This window comes from Podarcis gaigeae, assembly GCF_964106915.1.
Source record: "Podarcis gaigeae genome assembly, chromosome: 1".
NCBI lineage: Eukaryota > Metazoa > Chordata > Lepidosauria > Squamata > Lacertidae > Podarcis > Podarcis gaigeae.
Window position 1 is genome coordinate 73273420 of NC_139678.1, and position 17081 is coordinate 73290500.

At 44.5% G+C, this 17081-nt stretch overlaps 1 protein-coding gene and 1 long non-coding RNA gene across 2 annotated transcripts in view; one reads left to right on the forward strand and one right to left on the reverse strand.

Moving 5' to 3' along the window:
- TMEM86A (transmembrane protein 86A) overlaps window positions 1-17081 on the forward strand; it is a 217064-nt gene that overhangs the window by 150319 nt on the left and 49664 nt on the right. The window lies entirely within an intron of this gene.
- Window positions 10130-16808, reverse strand: LOC310837403. Its single transcript, XR_014560528.1, has 2 exons — window positions 11147-16808; window positions 10130-10766 (listed from the first exon to the last, which is right to left on the reverse strand). It is a non-coding gene; the product is annotated as an uncharacterized lncRNA (long non-coding RNA).

Consider the following 17081-nt stretch of genomic DNA (forward strand, 5'->3'; position numbering starts at 1 on the left):
TTACCTTTCATCAAGAAGTACCTTGTTAAACCCAATGACAGATTTATTTCTGTTTTAGTGAAGAAAGTTTGTTTTATTATTCCTGAGCTATTAAAGGTATTATGAAACCAAAGTAATATATGATTTCAGGTCCTTTAAGGACTTGAGCTGCTACATAAGGGAAAAGCCATTGTTTGTCCCAGTAGCCTTTGCTATAACTTGAAATATGTTTTGCATCTGGTGTGATCTAAGTTAATCAACTCCGCATTGCCCTCCTGTGCACCATCTTGAGATTGTTGGAAACTAGGTTTCCAAAGTTTTCTGTTCTGCTCAGATTCCACCCCCCCCCCCCCGCTCCATTTTTGTTTGTGTAATTTGCTTAACATTAAACCTGTGGCATTTTTGTTGGTCCTGATAAAGTTGTCCTACTCTTGCAGACTACTAGTAGGACTTGCAACAATACGTTGCAGTGTTTCCTTCTTATTAATTCTGTCAGTAAGAGCTATTTGACATTGGAATGGACTCCCTTGGGAGTTGGTGGATTCTCCTTCCTTGGAGGTTTTTACAAAGAGGTTGGATGGCCATCTGTCATGGATGCTTTAGTTGAGATTCCTGCATTGCAGGGGGTTGGACTAGATGACCCCTGAGATCCCTTCCAGCCCTTCTATGATTGTTTAGGGTACGGGGATGGCATTTACAACAAATAGTGCTGCATGGCTACTGCATAAGGCTTGAGGTGATAGTAAAAGCTTAATATATACAGTTTATGTGTGGGTGGCTTTTAGCAAATGAGAGGGGGACATTTGAGAGTCACTTGGCTAGTTCTTCAGCTACCTGTCTTCATGTTTCAAAGTTTTTATGTTCATATTAATGTGTCAGCATGACTCATCTACAGAACATAATACTGCCAGTGCTGTTGTAGCCCTTGTTCTGAGTCAGAAAGTGACTTTGTGACAGAGAATTCTAGTGAGCCCAGTCCTAGTGATTTTCCCAGTGGGACACACATTGTTATTAGGTATTGGCACACTCTGAGTCATAGCTCAACATGGCAGATGAAAGCTGACTTGCACATGAAAAAGGAAGTGGGTTTCATTACTCTCAGTTAATTATTTCTGAATTTTCACTCTTCTACCTGAATGGGATGCAGCATTAATTGCACAATGCATTTTTCAATCAATCAGCATAGGTGATTTGTAACAACCTATCTGCTGATGTTTTCTCAAAGGAACACTCCATAAGCAAAACAGCTCCACAAGCCTATTCACAGGTAACACTACTCAACAAAGAAATGGAAACCAATGCCATATCATCCCAGCAAGATGATCCAGGTGTGAAAAACCAGCAAGGGTCTCAGTTTTGTTATGTCGTAGACATGACTTTTGGTGTGAATGAAACTGTGATCTTATACCTATCAGGAGCCTGGAGTTGTGGGACAAGGTCAAAAGTAAAAAGTGGAGAGCAAGTCAATACCAAGAAGCAAACTAGGAGGCAGGACCAAAAAGCAAGCCAGACGTTTGGACTGAAGAATGAACTAAAGGATACAGGGAAACACCACAGCCCAGGAAGACTGTTGTCTGAGCAAGGCTCAAGTGGAATAGCTAGCCTGAGTAGGTGGAGTCGGTCGAGCGTCTGAGGGTATTCCACTTGGTTACTAGATGCTGCAATCTGCAGTTCAGTGACTCACTACATATGGCAGCTTTGCACAGATGCAAAGAATGGGACAAATAGTTTGCTCATGATAGTTTCACATATCCAAGCACCACATCCAGCAGGTTTCTATGCAAGTCTAATCACTAGTTTTGTGTGAATAACATTTTCTGTGCTAGTTATTTTTCTTACAGTTAATCTCTTTGCTGTGATATCTTTTCCTATCCCAAAAATAGTGTCATATATGCACATATATCATTAGGGGTTCTTGTGTTTGTAGCCACCTTCTAAAGTATTAAGAAATTCTTATTAGTAACTTAAAAACAAACAAACCTAATTGCTCCCCAGCTTGGTTCTTGGCTTCCCATGTCTATAATCTACTTCACTGTATTTTAATGTGATTCTTTTGGCATTTCCTCATTTGGATTGCACTTGCAGTTCTGTTCTTGCAACATGTATAAACTTCTGAATGCAAGGGCAATTCCTTCCATGTGACAATACTGTCCTGACTCTTCCACTGTGATGTTCCTGCAATGGGGCCACAAAACAACTTGACTTTTAAAGGCACAAATGACATTTTTGATGTTATTCATAAAGTGAAAGACGATGCAATTCTACATGTTGGAAATGGTCTATTAAATATTATACGACAGAGCTGGAGAGAGGGGCTCCGATGACACTTTTCCACTTTTGTTGTCATGGTTACTGTGATGTCATTAAAATGCCATGGTTACCAGAATCTTCATTTGTATCAAATATTAGAGAAAATAGAGAGGGTTTTATCCCCAAAGTTTAGGGAAGCATTGTTTTAGAAGTACAAAAAATATGCTTTAAAAGAAAGAGAATCCCAGTGGTTATAGTTCATTCGTACAAAAGAAATTACTCATGGCTGACTGAATTAAATGTGTGAGTTGCCTTGCATTGCTCTTTGAAATAGGCTTTTAAAAATTCTGTTATTCTTTGAAAGTCATACATTATGGAATGTTGGGTGTAAAAAAATAAATTCCTCTTATGCTTTTGTATGACCTTAATGCTCTTGATTCTTAATCAGGGTATGCCACAGCACTAGTAACAGTACACTCATATAGTCACCTACCTGGGAGTAAGCCCTCTGGAATGGAATAGGATGTGCTTCTGAGTTGACATTTGTAGAACTGGACTGCATTAGGATTTGTTTTACTTAAGGAACTAAACAAAATGTGAAAATACCCAAGAAGGGAGGTGTAGTGGCTTCAGTGTATATAATGATCCATTGACTGAAGAAGCCTGATCAAAGATAAATCAATAGATTACTGAGACTGTCTGCCTGACAATTTATCTCTTGGCTGAAACAGCAAAGCAGTGGAATGGGAGACAGTAAAAACGACCTTGCTAAGGCTAAACAGAGATACAGTATCAGTAAGCATATATCTCTTTACACTACACCTATGTACATCATGTTATGCTTTGTGTATTCATTCAGGGAGGGCATACACAGCAAATGAGAAACAAATATGCATTTGTTGGTGTGCTGGAAATGGATCACACAGAAGTGCTAATGGCAATACTTGCCACACAGACTATTGTGAAGAAAAGTCTACACACACACACACACACACACACACACCCTTTGAAGATCACCTTTAATCATTGTGTCTGCATTTTCAGACCTTTGTTGTGACTTCATTATCAGCCATGAGATCTTTTGTCCTACAGCAGTCAAAAAGGCAAAAGCATTATTGTAATCCACTGTACACAAAACAGAGCGACAAAGGAGAGTCAAAGGAATTTCAAAGGCTGCAGAGGTGGAAAATGCCAAGTCAAACAATAGCCCCCTCGCTTGTTCCTGTTAGTGCATTAGCTTTTCTATAAGTGGCCATACCCTTTTTAAAAACAAAAAAACAAAAACGAGTAGCAGTAATACTGCATACCAACAGTTATTAATTCCTGTCAGGAGTATAGTACACCTGTCTCAGTGGCAACAGCTGCAACTACATGTGACTATGTGGAAATGAACGAAATACATTTCTGAAGTCATAAGGAAACAATGTCTGAAATAAATACTGTCACAATCAACAGGTCTTAATTGCCCTGTGTTTAATGCGAGGTCAGTAAAAGCCGGGTTTAAGTGAAGTTAAAAATTTCTACAGCTGATAAATTCTCTGGATCTGCATCAGGTCCCTCATACTGACATCGTACCACCACAGTATCTCACGGGGTTTATGGCTTGCATACTCAAAAGCTTTCTGGATCTTGCTCTCCGTTGAACTGTATACATAGCAAGCCAGCATTTGTGGTAGCAGTGGGTGGTTGTTACTTTCTCAATGACAGTGGCAAAACTAAACAGTGCAATCCTATTGTCCAATTCCACAGTAAACTGCTGCTGTCCTCACTTGTTGTTATTGGGTGTATGAGTTAGATCCTACAAATGAGCAGAGCAAGCCTATGAGAGAAGAGAAGGTGGCCGAAGCGAGGCAAGAGAAGTCAGAAGACTGAGAGTAGCAAAACTTCAGATGACTCCAGAAAACGAAGTCTGGCTCAGAGAAATGAGGGAAGGATGGAGGGAATGTCTGAGGGGTGAAAGAAAAGAGAGAGGAAGAATGGGCAGTGAAATGACCAGAAGGTAAAGAGGAAAAAAGGAGTTTACACAGGGCAGTAGGACCAGACCAATACATTTTGGCACTTGAGGCAAACCACAAACTAGGGTCCTGCTCCCTGCCAAACACAGGAGCCAACTCCTATGGGTCTTTGGCCCCCCCAAAAATTATACCTGAGGGGCCCACCCCCACAGTTGATGGGAATTGCCATTCAAATGGTGTGTGCACCATGTCGTGATTTTGCGAAGTGGGGCTTACCTGCTCCCCTCAACATTTTATTCAAGTTGGCACCCCTGTTGCCAGGGAAGAAGGGGTGAGTGAAGATCTATATCAGGAACGGGAGGGGGGGGATAAGTATCTACATCGGGGCCTGCTGTCCCTATGAAGCTTGCCACCAGAGGCAGTCATCTTGCTTCAGGGGTGAGCTGGTCCTATAGGGTAGTATTCAACTACAGTGGTACCTCGGGTTACGTACACTTCAGGTTACATATGCTTCAGGTTACAGACTCCGCTAACTCAGAAATAGTACCTCGGGTTAAGAACTTTGCTTCAGGATGAGAACAGAAATTGTGCTCCGACGGCACAGCGGCAGCAGGAGGCCCCATTAGCTAAAGTGGTGCTTCAGGTTAAGAACAGTTTCAGGTTAAGAACAGACCTCCAGAACGAATTAAGTACTTAACTTGAGGTACCACTGTACTGCCAAGACCACATAACACCGGTCTTGAAGGACCTACATTGGCTCCCAGTACGTTTCTGAGCACAATTCAAAGTGTTGGTACTGACCTTTAAAGCCCTAAACAGCCTCGGTCCTGTATACCTGAAGGAGCGTCTCCACCCCCATCCATCTGCCCAGACACTGAGGTCCAGCTCCGAGGGCCTTCTGGGGGTTCCCTCACCGCGAGAAGCCAAGTTACAGGGAACCAGGCAGAGGGCCTTCTCGGTAGTGGCACCTGCCCTGTGGAACGCCCTCCCACCAGATGTCAAAGAGAAAAACAACTACCAGACTTTTAGAATACATCTGTAGGCAGCCCTCTTTAGGGAAGCTTTTAATGTTTGACGGACTATTGAATTTTAATTGATTTGCTGTAACTGGTGCTTAGAAGCATTACTGCCTCCAGCAGTGGAGCGTATGCCCACACTGACCAGGGTGGGCATGTGGGGCATGCCTCCAAGGGGGTGGGGCACAGAGGGTGCCCTCTGCGCGTCACAGTTCAGGCTTAGGAGAGGGGTGTGGAAGCTGCTGCCCACTCTCCTCCTGCTCCGGTCTGACCTGGCAGTGGAGCTGCTGCAGCCAGGCAGGAGGTGCCTCACAGCCAAGGAGGGTGGGCAGCAGCACTGCCACCCACTCACCTGTTCTCCTTCCCTGGGTGAGGCCTGACCTGGGCCCCGCAGAGCTGCACCAGGCACAAGTGCCGCAGTCGAAGCGCAGCTCCTTCTACCGCGGAGTCAGGCTCCAATGAAGGAGCTGGGGCTGGGACCACGGCACCCACAGCACCCCTCTGCTTGCTGCCAATTCCAAATTGCCCAGCTGAAGCCTTCTTAGAGGGGTAAGGTAAAGGTAAAGGGACCCCTGACCATTAGGTCCAGTCGGGACCGACTCTGGGGTTGCGGCGCTCATCTCGCTTTATTGGCCGAGGGAGCCGGCGTACAGCTTTTGGGTCATGTGGCCAGCATGACGAAGCCGCTTCTGGTGAACCAGAGCAGCGCACGGAAACACCGTTTACCTTCCCGCCGGAGTGGTACCTATTTATCTACTTGCACTTTGACGTACTTTCAAACTGCTAGGTTGGCAGGAGCAGGGATCGAGCAACAGGAGCTCACCCCGTTGCGGGGATTCGAACCGCTGACCTTCTGATTGGCAAGTCCTAGGCTCTGTGGTTTAACCCACAGTGCCACCTGTGTCGCTCCATCTTAGAGGGGTAGTTGGTTGCAGACCTGTTTGCTATGCTTTGCTCCTGTTGTTTGCAATCTGTAGCTGGTTTGCCACCCCCCCTACATGCAGCGGCGTAGCTCATGCGTTGCATGCGTCTTCTGCCCTGGGGTGGGGCAAGCCACCCATTGGGAGGGGTGAGCTGGGGCAGGGTGTGCTGCATCGAGCCTCGCCCCCCCCCCCAGCTATAGGGTGACTGAGGAAGAGGTGGCGGGTGGATGCAAGCCCCACGCTACCGTTTTGGGCAGCATGGAGCCTGCCGGTGCGCAAGCCACTGCGTCACATAGCCCATAGCCATTTTGTCACCCCCTTCAGGGATGACACCCAGGGCGGCCTGCACCCACCACACCCCACTTCCTACATCCCTGACAGCCTTCATCTGCAGAGGTACAGCATAATCATGGCTACCAGCGCACATTAGCTCTCTCCTTCATGGATTTGCATAATCCTCTTGCTTGTGGTTCAGCTGTGACTACACATTGTTGCCTCTCCCCAGGAGTTCTGAAGCCTCCAGGCCAACTCTGATGACTTGGGCCCTGGTTCTGTGTCTAAGTAGCTAGGAAACACACGGTGCAGAGGAGCAGTCCTGTACAGGCCTTCCCCAATGTATTTAACTGTTAAAATAATATATTCCTCTTTGGTTCCGAATAGTCACACACATCACCAAGACAATGGACACGCAAGCATAACACAGTGAAATTGCGCTTGATTGCATGATTACTCATTTCCTACTTTTAACTTTGGTTATGTTAGTAAGGCTGTTATACAAACTGTTGACACAGATTTAACAATACAGAATACAGTAGTGCAATGCACTGTGGGAGTGCGGAGCAATCTAGTAGTTGTCCTGTGTGGGCTGAAGAAAGCATTAAAAATATTCTGATTACACAGGCTGCATAACTCTAAGATCAGTCATCTCGATTTGCAACACCCACTATCTTCTTTGGTGTGATTCCTATAATGGGCAGTCATGGCATGTAGCTGTCAGGGAACTGGACTTCCTTAATCACACAGGTGTGCTTGTGTTAAAGATTACTTTTTGGGTGCCTTTTTTATTTTTGTAAAGGGCAAGAGGTGGAGCTTGGAGCAGGTTTAGAACCTCAGCGGTCTACTCAGAAGTAAGCCCCACTGAATTTCAAAGGGCTACTCTCAAATAACAGAAAGTACACAGAGGATTTTGTTTAAGTGCTGCTACTGTTCTGGAAAGGAAGTGAAAGTAATTCCTTTACAGCAGAGATCACTAACCTTTTTAGGTCCATGGGAACATCTGAAATTTTGAAAGTGCTGTGGGTGCCACCCCTTCTGGTCAGTTCTCTACCTCCATCATTGCAGACAGGCCTGGGAGAAGAGGGGGGAAATTGCGTGGTGGCTACAGGTATGTATGAGCATCCCTGGGGAGAGCGTTCCACAAGCTGGGAGCCACCTCAGAAAAGGTCTGTGCTCATGTTTCCAGCCTCATTGAGGTATTGCAGTACTGAGTCATTTCAAGTTATACAAAGGCCAAAGGCAGCATTTTGAATCGGGCCAGGACTGGTGTAATTAATATTCACAAACCACCTAGCCCACCTGTGACCTTCTTTTAGTATTTGCTGGAGCAATGTCTGAGTTGCTTCAGGTTCTCAGCTGGCTCCTGGACCTTCACCAACCTGAGAATGGCCTGTTGAGTCTTGCCAGGCATCTTTGCAGGCATGTAGCAATGACAGTAAATAGATGGGCCTGTACTTTGTCCAGTTACATTTGGCCCATGAATCTTGAGTGACCTTACAAGATACAGATGCTCTGACCGTCTTAACTTTACATAGCATGACCTTTTGTTAATGAAATTCCATTTTTTAGACACTATGATATCTGGATATGAGGCCTCATGAACACAAGAGCAATATCCAAACTGCCCTTCAGGTTCATGCTAGCGGGGGGAAAGAGAAGTTTTCCAACTATTTTTATTTCAAGAGAAAGTCAGAAGTCCTTCTATTTCCCCGTTTTCTGAGGTTTATTAAGAAGCAAACAAAAAGGCCATTAGATTCTCTCTAATATTCACGGTACATGATTGAACAAGGCATCATTGTTACAATTAGTCACAACCAATTCTGAATTATACCCTGTTTTAATTAAGTGCAGAGAGAGAAACTCCGCATGAATATTAAATGGGTTCATGGGGATACATTTCAGTATAATGAATACTCAATGAAACATGATGAAACATGACAAAGAAATTGCCATATTTCTGGTCACAGTTTCGGTCTTCCCATCCAAGGATCAGAATTACTTTATCAGGAACAGCTAATATGAGTCTGGTGAGCCTGTAGACCTGGATGTTGTCTGGCTCCCATCAGCCCCAGCCAGCATGACTAATGGTTAAAGACGCTGGGAAACATGGATGAAGGAAGTTCATAGGAGTTTAACTGCCGACGGTCTCCCCACTAGTAGAGCCAAGCAGAAAGCCTGGAAATGGGGCATTCAGAGGGTGGGGGTGGGGCTGAGCCAGCCCAGGATCCAGTGGATCCTGAGTCATTTCCACAGCCAGTGCCAGCCAGCATCAGGCCTGTTCTGAGCCCAATCCCAGCAGCAGCCTGGCACTGAGATTGGATCAATCTGTCTACACCAGGCTTCCTCAACCTCGGCCCTCCAGATATTTTTGGCCTACAACTCCCATGATCCCTAGCTAGCAGGACCAGTGGTCAGGGATGATGGGAATTGTAGTCTCAAAACATCTGGAGGGCTGAGGCTGAGGAAGCCTGGTCTACACCCTACCTTCTGATCCTACCACTGTGATCAACTGGGCTGTGAATGTGGTGGTGGCTCTCCCCAGTTCACAGAACCTTGGCAGCACGAAGCAGGTAATTTGGATTGCCCTGGTAGTCTCAGAAATGCTCCTGAGAAAGGTTCCCACTGAAGCTGGTTGGGCAATTTTCTTATTTATTACAGTTCCTCAAGCTCCTCACATTCTTCAGCATCATTCTGTGGCCTCTCTTTTCTTCTCTAGGTAAGATATTTGCCATTTACTTCTTAAAAAACAACAACCAACAACAACAAATTTCCCATATACAAACACTGAACAGAAAAAAAGTGGTGCAGATTATAGTTTTAGCAGTGAGAGATAACAACAGTTGGAGAATGACGTAACGCATAAGGGAAAAAAACCATGCCACGCTGAGCACCGTTGCGCCTTATCAGAGAAGACCATCAGCCTTGATTGGGAAATCAAGAGTTGTACAAGTCACGTTTTTGCTCAGCACACGTTTCAGTGCATCTTCAAGGAGTTGTGAATCAGCCCCAAGGCTATTCTCCCCCCCCCCATGCAGAACTAGTCCCCCATGACAACATGCTTCAGGGAAGGGCCTGTGGCCCAGTGGTAGAGGGCATCCATGCGCAGCTTCACTCCGTGGTGCCTCCAGTGTTCAAGAGCCACTGCGAGTTCAAGTAGACACTGCTAGGTGGACCCCCAAATCAGACTCTGTGCAAGGTAGCTGCATATGTGTGTGTTAACTTCAACTGTACCACACGAAAATAAAAGAAAACTTTAGGATTTGCCATGGGAAGCATACATTGTTACACATGAAAATGTGTATTACAGACAAAGGAAAGTAACTTGTTGCTTTTTGATATGGTGCGGTTGATAAATTTACTAGTATTGTTATTATATTGATGCTGCCATCTAGTGGCTATTAGCAGGACATCCTTCTTCAGATTTCAATTTTCTTTAAAGTGCTTTCAGATTATCAAAAATTTGCGATTACTGATAAAGCAATTTTCTTCTACATACCTTGTTAGTCTTGCCTCATTCATTCTTCTCCTCTACATTCCCTCCCGTCCTTTCCCTTTATCAAAACTTAGAGGCTGGAGGGGTGGAGGAATCTCTCTCTTTCTCTTTTGGTTCATCCGATGAAAAAGAAGTCCATAGTAATGAGTTTGTCTTTAAGCTGCCACACAATAGTGGTAAGATGTTTGCTCCCATGTAAATTTCTGCTGCAAACATGGTCAAAGGAGAATCATAGGCTGCATTCAGAATGCACTTTATTTCGGTTTTCTCACCAGATAATGGTCACACTTTATGTGATCTTTCACATGATGTAAAAGCCACAAGTAGTTATTTAGCACATTTCCGTGCCAATTGTTTCCAGGAAAAAAAAATCTGTTTGCAATCTTGTTGACTTGGATAACCATTAACCATAGGACAAAAGTTGGTGCAGTATCAATGCATACAGTACTTTCCTACCATTTTCATGGGGGAATCATGGGGGAACAGAGGAGCACATGTGCATAAAGGGTGAGATGGTGGCAACATGTCTGCTGTTGTGTCACTCACTGCCCACTGCTGGGAATGAAATTTAGTACAACATGCTGGTAGATTGATCAAAAAGCCACATTTCTGTAATGCAAGAGGTAATGAAGTTCAAAGGTTCAAAGGAACATTAGCAACCAGGACAGAAGTGCTGGTATTATAGCCAGGAAAACTAACGCAATAATACCTATGTCTGAATGCACTTGGTGAAATTTCCACAAATGTCTGTGTGTCTGTTTTGAAAAGCCTAGCCATAGTAATAGTCCTTGCATTTCAGACAGAATGAACTAGTTTCAGGTAGAATTAGGTCCTTGTAACATAGGGACTGTGGAAGTGCCCTTTGCAGAGAGCTCTCTGTTGCCTGAGGGACGCGGGTGGCGCTGTGGGTTAAAGCCTCAGCGCCTAGGGCTTGCCGATCGAAAGGTCAGTGGTTCGAATCCCCGCGGTGGGGTGCGCTCCCATTGCTCGGTCCCAGCGCCTGCCAACCTAGCAGTTCGAAAGCACCCCCAGGTGCAAGTAGATAAATAGGGACCGCTTACTGGCGGGAAGGTAAACGGCGTTTCCGTGTGCTGCGCTGGCTCACCAGATGCAGCTTTGTCACGCTGGCCACGTGACCCGGAAGTGTCTCCGGACAGCGTTGGCCCCTGGCCTCTTAAGTGAGATGGGCACACAACCCCAGAGTCTGTCAAGACTGGCCGGTACGGGCAGGGGTACCTTTACCTTTACCTTTACCTCTGTTGCCTGCTTCACGCAAGCACAAAGATTCCTTGTAGTACTAGCCCAATCCATGCAGCTGCAACATGCGTGTGAATACTGGCTGGGCTTGGTAGGGGGAAAACATGCCCTTGGCCCCCGCAGCATGGCCACAATATTCCTGCACACATTGCAATTGTGGCAGGTTAGCATCCCAAATACATGGTTACAAGCAGCTTGGTGCATGCGCGCATTTGAAGGGGTAGTAGCATACTATATACAACTTCATCCAGATACCTTATCAATTTTCATTATGGCACATTGATTTCTTCACTGCTTTTGCCCTGATAGATCTAGTCACTTTTGCTACAGTATCATCACCATGGTAAACGTGCAGAGGCCTGCAGTCATGATGACACCTTTGCTGTCTCTTTGTTAGCTTTCAAGAGCAAGAGGATGCAGGTGGGGAAATCTCAAGGAAAAAGCACCTAACAATGATGTCCTTGAGTCAACAGGTGGCGCCCTTGCCTGTAAATCAGCATGCTGTCTAGAACAGGCTTCCTCAAACTCTGCCGTCCAGATGTTTTGAGACTGCAGTCCCCATCATCCCTGACCACTGGTCCTGCTAGATAGGGATCATGGGAGTTGTAGGCCAAAAACATCTGGAGGGCCAAGTCTGAGGACAACAGGTTCAAAAAGGGGCAGGATAGACAGAGGACTCCTGTTCATCTGGAAACCTGCTTCCCTTCCTTGTATGTATGAAGGCTACCTGTGGTGCATCAGTGAGTATGAAAAATATAACTCCAGGTAATATGTAACATGGAAGATTTAGGCTCTGTACTCAACTGCGGGCATCTAAACGAAACGGTGAGGCCAAACAGCCATATTGGATTCGGTGCCTGGATGCAGTTAGAATATTTTTTCCAGTAAAAAAATATTTTCCTAAATAATAAAACTGTTAAGAACAATAACTGGCTACAAGCCTAGTTATGTAATGCAATCTCCACAAAAACACACACCATGGTGTTGAGTATGTAGTGTCATTTCAAGCATATTCTCAATATCTTACTGGTTAATACAGCCTGTCCACAGACAAATTTGTGTAGCTGGTGGGAGAGAGATTATTATATAATTCCCTTTTGGTATAGTAAACACAGGCTAAGCTTCACAGAAATCACAAACAAAACATCACAAAAACTCCAATATTTGCATTTTTGGGTATCCCACCCCCAAAGAGCTAAGTGTCTACACTGTCGTTTTTTTAATGCTCTTTAACAAGAGCAGTGGTTACAACTAATTTGAGAAGTTTAGAGGAATTATCTGTCAAAGCTTTGTTTTGCAGGCTTTTCAATAATAAACACGCTCCTGCCGAAGGTTGTTAGAAAACTGAAGCATTTTATGAACTTGTCATATTTTTAGATATGAAAATGACATTACATTACAAAGCAAACACCCTGTGAGATACCTTGGACCTCAAATAACTTTGTGGAATACCTTTGAAACCTGGTGCCAAGGCCTTGTTGTATTGTGACGTGGCATCAGTGAGGGAGCACAAAAGAGTATTTGTCTGTTGTGACACATGATACAGAGGGGGGGGGAGAAACCTGTGACCTTCCAGATGTTAATTCCTCACCACTGAAGTCCAGCAACATCTGGAGGACCACAGGTTTCCCATCCCTGGTGTAGTAGAACCTCCCTCCTTTAAGAGGTCCTTCTTAGCAAAGTTTTTGCAATCCAATGGAGGCCAAACTGTTCTGCCAAGTGCATGGTGAGGAATAACCTATATCTTAGCTTGTTCTTGTCTGGCTGTATTTGTTGCATGGGATGTTAGCTTTAGAGATAAGCACTCCTCATATATACAGAAACATAGGGAGCATAAAATGTGCTGAAGCAAGCCCTACCTCCACTGTTCTGGGCATGCTGGACATGACTGCTCCACTCCCAACTTGGCCGCATGAAGCAGGAAGGCCTAAGTGAGCCCAGCTCAACTTACCACCCAATGTAGGAATGTTTGGTTAAGAGTGGGCAGGAGAGAAACTTTGTGGGCAGCATGATGTCTGCCTGCTTCTCCTACACACTTCTTGCTCACATGAATTCTTTTTAATGCATCAAGAGGAATAGTGTATAAGAAGCAGCGTATAGTTGTCAGTACAAGAAGCCCTGTTCAAATATCTTGCTTCGCCCTGTTTATAAAGGAAGCCTAAATCCTGCCTGGGTCATCCTGGTACCAAAGACCAAGAAGATTGCTTACAAAAGCACCATTCCAGTCTTCTCCTAAAACACAGCCCAACTGTGCCAAGCACAACTTGAAACACAAGCTGAATCGATAGCACAATGAATGATGTCTTGTTGAGATCTCACAAATAACTTCTAATTGATTTTCTAATTTGATTCAGGAGTTCCTGAAGAAGAGATTCTTCAGCATGGCTTTATACTATTGAATATGGCAGCTGTTTACCAGCCCTCCGCCCAGTTATATGTATGTACAAAGGTAGCATAATTGGCATTAAACCCTACCCCCCACCAGAAGCACCCCTGAAACTTCATTGAGCAGAGTTGTGTTCCATGAAGTTCCAGGTGTGACATAAAAAGCCGCTGTTCTTTAGCTCTTTGGAAGATGGTCAATACATAGCTAGCTCAATGTATGATGGCAGACACACTGTAGGTTAGGGCACTGACTATGAGGAAGCACCGGGGGTGTCAAACCAGAGACTCTTGGGCTAGGGCCTACACACTTTCCAAGCACCACCATGGCAGGCTGCCAGAGGAGAAGGTTGCTGGTGGGGCTGGCCAAAGCATTTTGCTGCTTGTGGTATAAATTCCCTCCTGCCTCCAACCCAAAACGGGGCAAGGCATATAGTATTTTGGCACCCAAGGCAGAAAGCTCCACAAGTGTCTCTTCCTGGGAGTACATATGCAATAATAATAAATGAAACAACTAACTGTTTGCTGCCCTTTCATGACACCCAAAATCAGCTGCATGAGGTCACCGTCTCTCTGCCTTGTGGTTGACCTCCCCCCCCATTGGTGGTTTGCTCTTTTTAGAGTTCCACCAGGTGTTTATATAGTACCACCGAGCTTCAAAATGTCCATCTCTAGCCTGACTCGTCAGTCAGAACTGTTTGTTGTTCAGGTACAGACTGGACCACCCTCAGTCAGTGTGCACCCCAACTCTCCCCACTTAACAGAGACACTCCCCATTTTCTGGCACCTGCCCCTCAATTTTGCATTATGAAAATGCCTTGTTAAAATGTTGCAAGTTGCTAGAGGGCTGTCATTCTTAAGGATTCCAGCCTTCCCCCATGTACCATGGAAGTTAAATAAGCACAATCTTATTCATGCCTTTATGGCAGCTTCCTCACACCTGTTAGCTAACAGTTGGTGAAGGACCCCAAAATTGGATGAGGGCAAAAGTGGGGTCAATGGGTTAAAGCCCTCTCTCTCATGCCATGGGCCTAATCTGGCTCCCACTTCCAACTACTGTATTTTTTCGTGTATAAGACTAGGGTTTTGTTTTTGTTTTTACCAAAAAATTAGGTTTAAAATTGGGGGTCGTCTTATACACGGGTAATGCTGAAGGGTGTTTTCTTAATTTGGACCCCCCCCCAAAATACATGGAAAAATACAGTATTTATTTTGAGGAATCGTCCACACCAGGGCTAAAGGCATGTATAATATCAGGACTTGTCACAAGAACATGAGCATGTAGACTTATGCACATGGGCACAAAGGAGCTTTTTTTGACTAGCTGATAACAGGTTGTAAAACAATTATGAGTTCCTCCCCTAGAAAATATTTCACCTAAGGAATGGTATGGACAAAGAAGTGTTTCTCATGATTGTACTTCATTATTAAAACCTTATTACTCTATTGCTTTTCATTGTGTGTTTGTTTAAATTTCCCTTGTGTTAATCATTTATTTAAATTCACTTTGTCTTGCTATTTACATTCATTTGTGCAGCCCTTCCCCCATGAACTTTTGTTGTTGCTGCGCTAGCAGCAGAGTTTGAGCCGCCACTTCTGGAAACCACCATTTAATTGCCCCAGACACCACACAGTTCTGGAGCATTCAGGGGTAGAGGGGAAATGGTGTCCCTGCACTCAATGCTTACATTGCTGCCCCCACCCTGAAATGCCCAGGAATTAATAGGAATCCACAGAAAAATACAATGCCTTTCATTGAATGTACAGTGCATTTTACAGTCTGAACAATGGCACTTTAAGAGGTTATTCCAGGTTTATTAAAGTTCCTGCACTTCCTGATGTGAGCTGGGGAAACTGTTGCTATTTTCTGTCAGAGGTTAAACATATAAAGAGAGCATTATGAGGATTGCTATCCTGTTGTTGTTACGTTAGACACCACTTTAGTATGTGTTTGTTTTACTTCTGCTATGAAAGTTATTTTTCTCATCTGCTTCCTGTAAATGCTTGAAAGCATCAGCTAAAAGGCTGCATTTGTTGAACCTTGGTAATAGTTGGAGTTGCTCTGCCCCCACCTTTTTGCTGTCAATCTCTGGACTTTGTTCAGAGAAAGTCCATTTACTGGCAGGTTAAACTTTGTTCCTGGTGCTGGTTTTTAAGTAGGCCATTGCCTAGAAACTCTTTCCTTACTGGCCATGAGCTGGCTATAGAGAAGGCTGATGGGAAAGAGGATTTGCTATTGCTGGGCAATCCAAGGGTCACCCAGCCCTGGTGCTTCATCCACCTAACCTGATGAAATAGCCAATCAGACTAAGTATCCCACAGCAGATGACAAAAGCACCTATGGGTGGGCTAAGGTGGAGGTGTTGGAGCTATTGAGGGACTTGGAGAGATTGCAGAGAGTATAGAGACACAGAATCACAGAGCTGGTTTCTTCTTTCCGGCTGCGAAGGGCACATCAGGGCAAAATAGGCAGCATACTGACTGACTTCCAAAATTTTACTTTTTAAAAGTAAAATTCTTTATGGTTCATTTTTGACTTGGCAGATTTTCAAGTTCCTAAAATCTAGCTGAATGCCATATAAAACCACGGTTGCCATCGTCACAATCAAGGGTGAGCTATGGGTGGGATTTTATCTCTCTCTCTCCCCCCTCCGCCCCCCAGATCAATGTTATCAGCCAAAGTGTGGCTTTTAATCTGTACTAGTGATTGTGAGTATGAAACCAGGAAAAGGGAGTTATTCTGAATTTACTTCACACAAAGGACAAGGAAGTGACCTTGCGTGTGTGGTGCTATTAGTTTTCATTATTTTTTCAGTGAGCCTAATTTCCTTTTAGGGCAGTTTTTGTGAACCTGGTGCCCTTCTGATGCCTGGCACCACAATTCACATCAGCCTCAGACAAAGGCTGCTTTAGGGGGGAACTAGAATTGGACTTCTTTGTTATTGTGCCATGTCCAAATTCACATAGTGCCAATACTGGTTTCAGATCTTGTTTGGTGGGTGGTTGGTTCACTAAAGCTTGGAGCAAACTTATGCTGCAATCCTATACATGTCCACTGGGTAGCAAACCCCAACGGGGATTAACTCCCAGGTAATATGTATATAGCAGGCATGTCCAACTCCCAAGAGACTGCAATCTACTCCCACTATAAAAAAACTGGCAGTGATCTACCCATTGGATTCACCAAAGTTGTTCCTGGAAGATCAATCAGGATCACACGACCGGTGATGCCCAGCGATTGACCAGTTGGACATGACTGCTTTATAGCATTGCAGCCTTGTTTAGTTATTTCTGTACTACTACTACTTAATAATAATAATAATAATAATAATAATAATAATAATAATTTATTATTTATACCCCACCCATATGGCTGGGTTTCCCCAGCCACTCTGGGTGGCTTCCAGCAAAATATTAAAATTCAATATTCCGTCAAACATTAAAATCTTCCCAGGTTCATATGCAAGCAGACCATTATCAAGCTAATTTATGGCTTTATGGGTGAATTGAGCCCTGAAACAAAATGGTAGCCAATGCAAGTGACACAGCC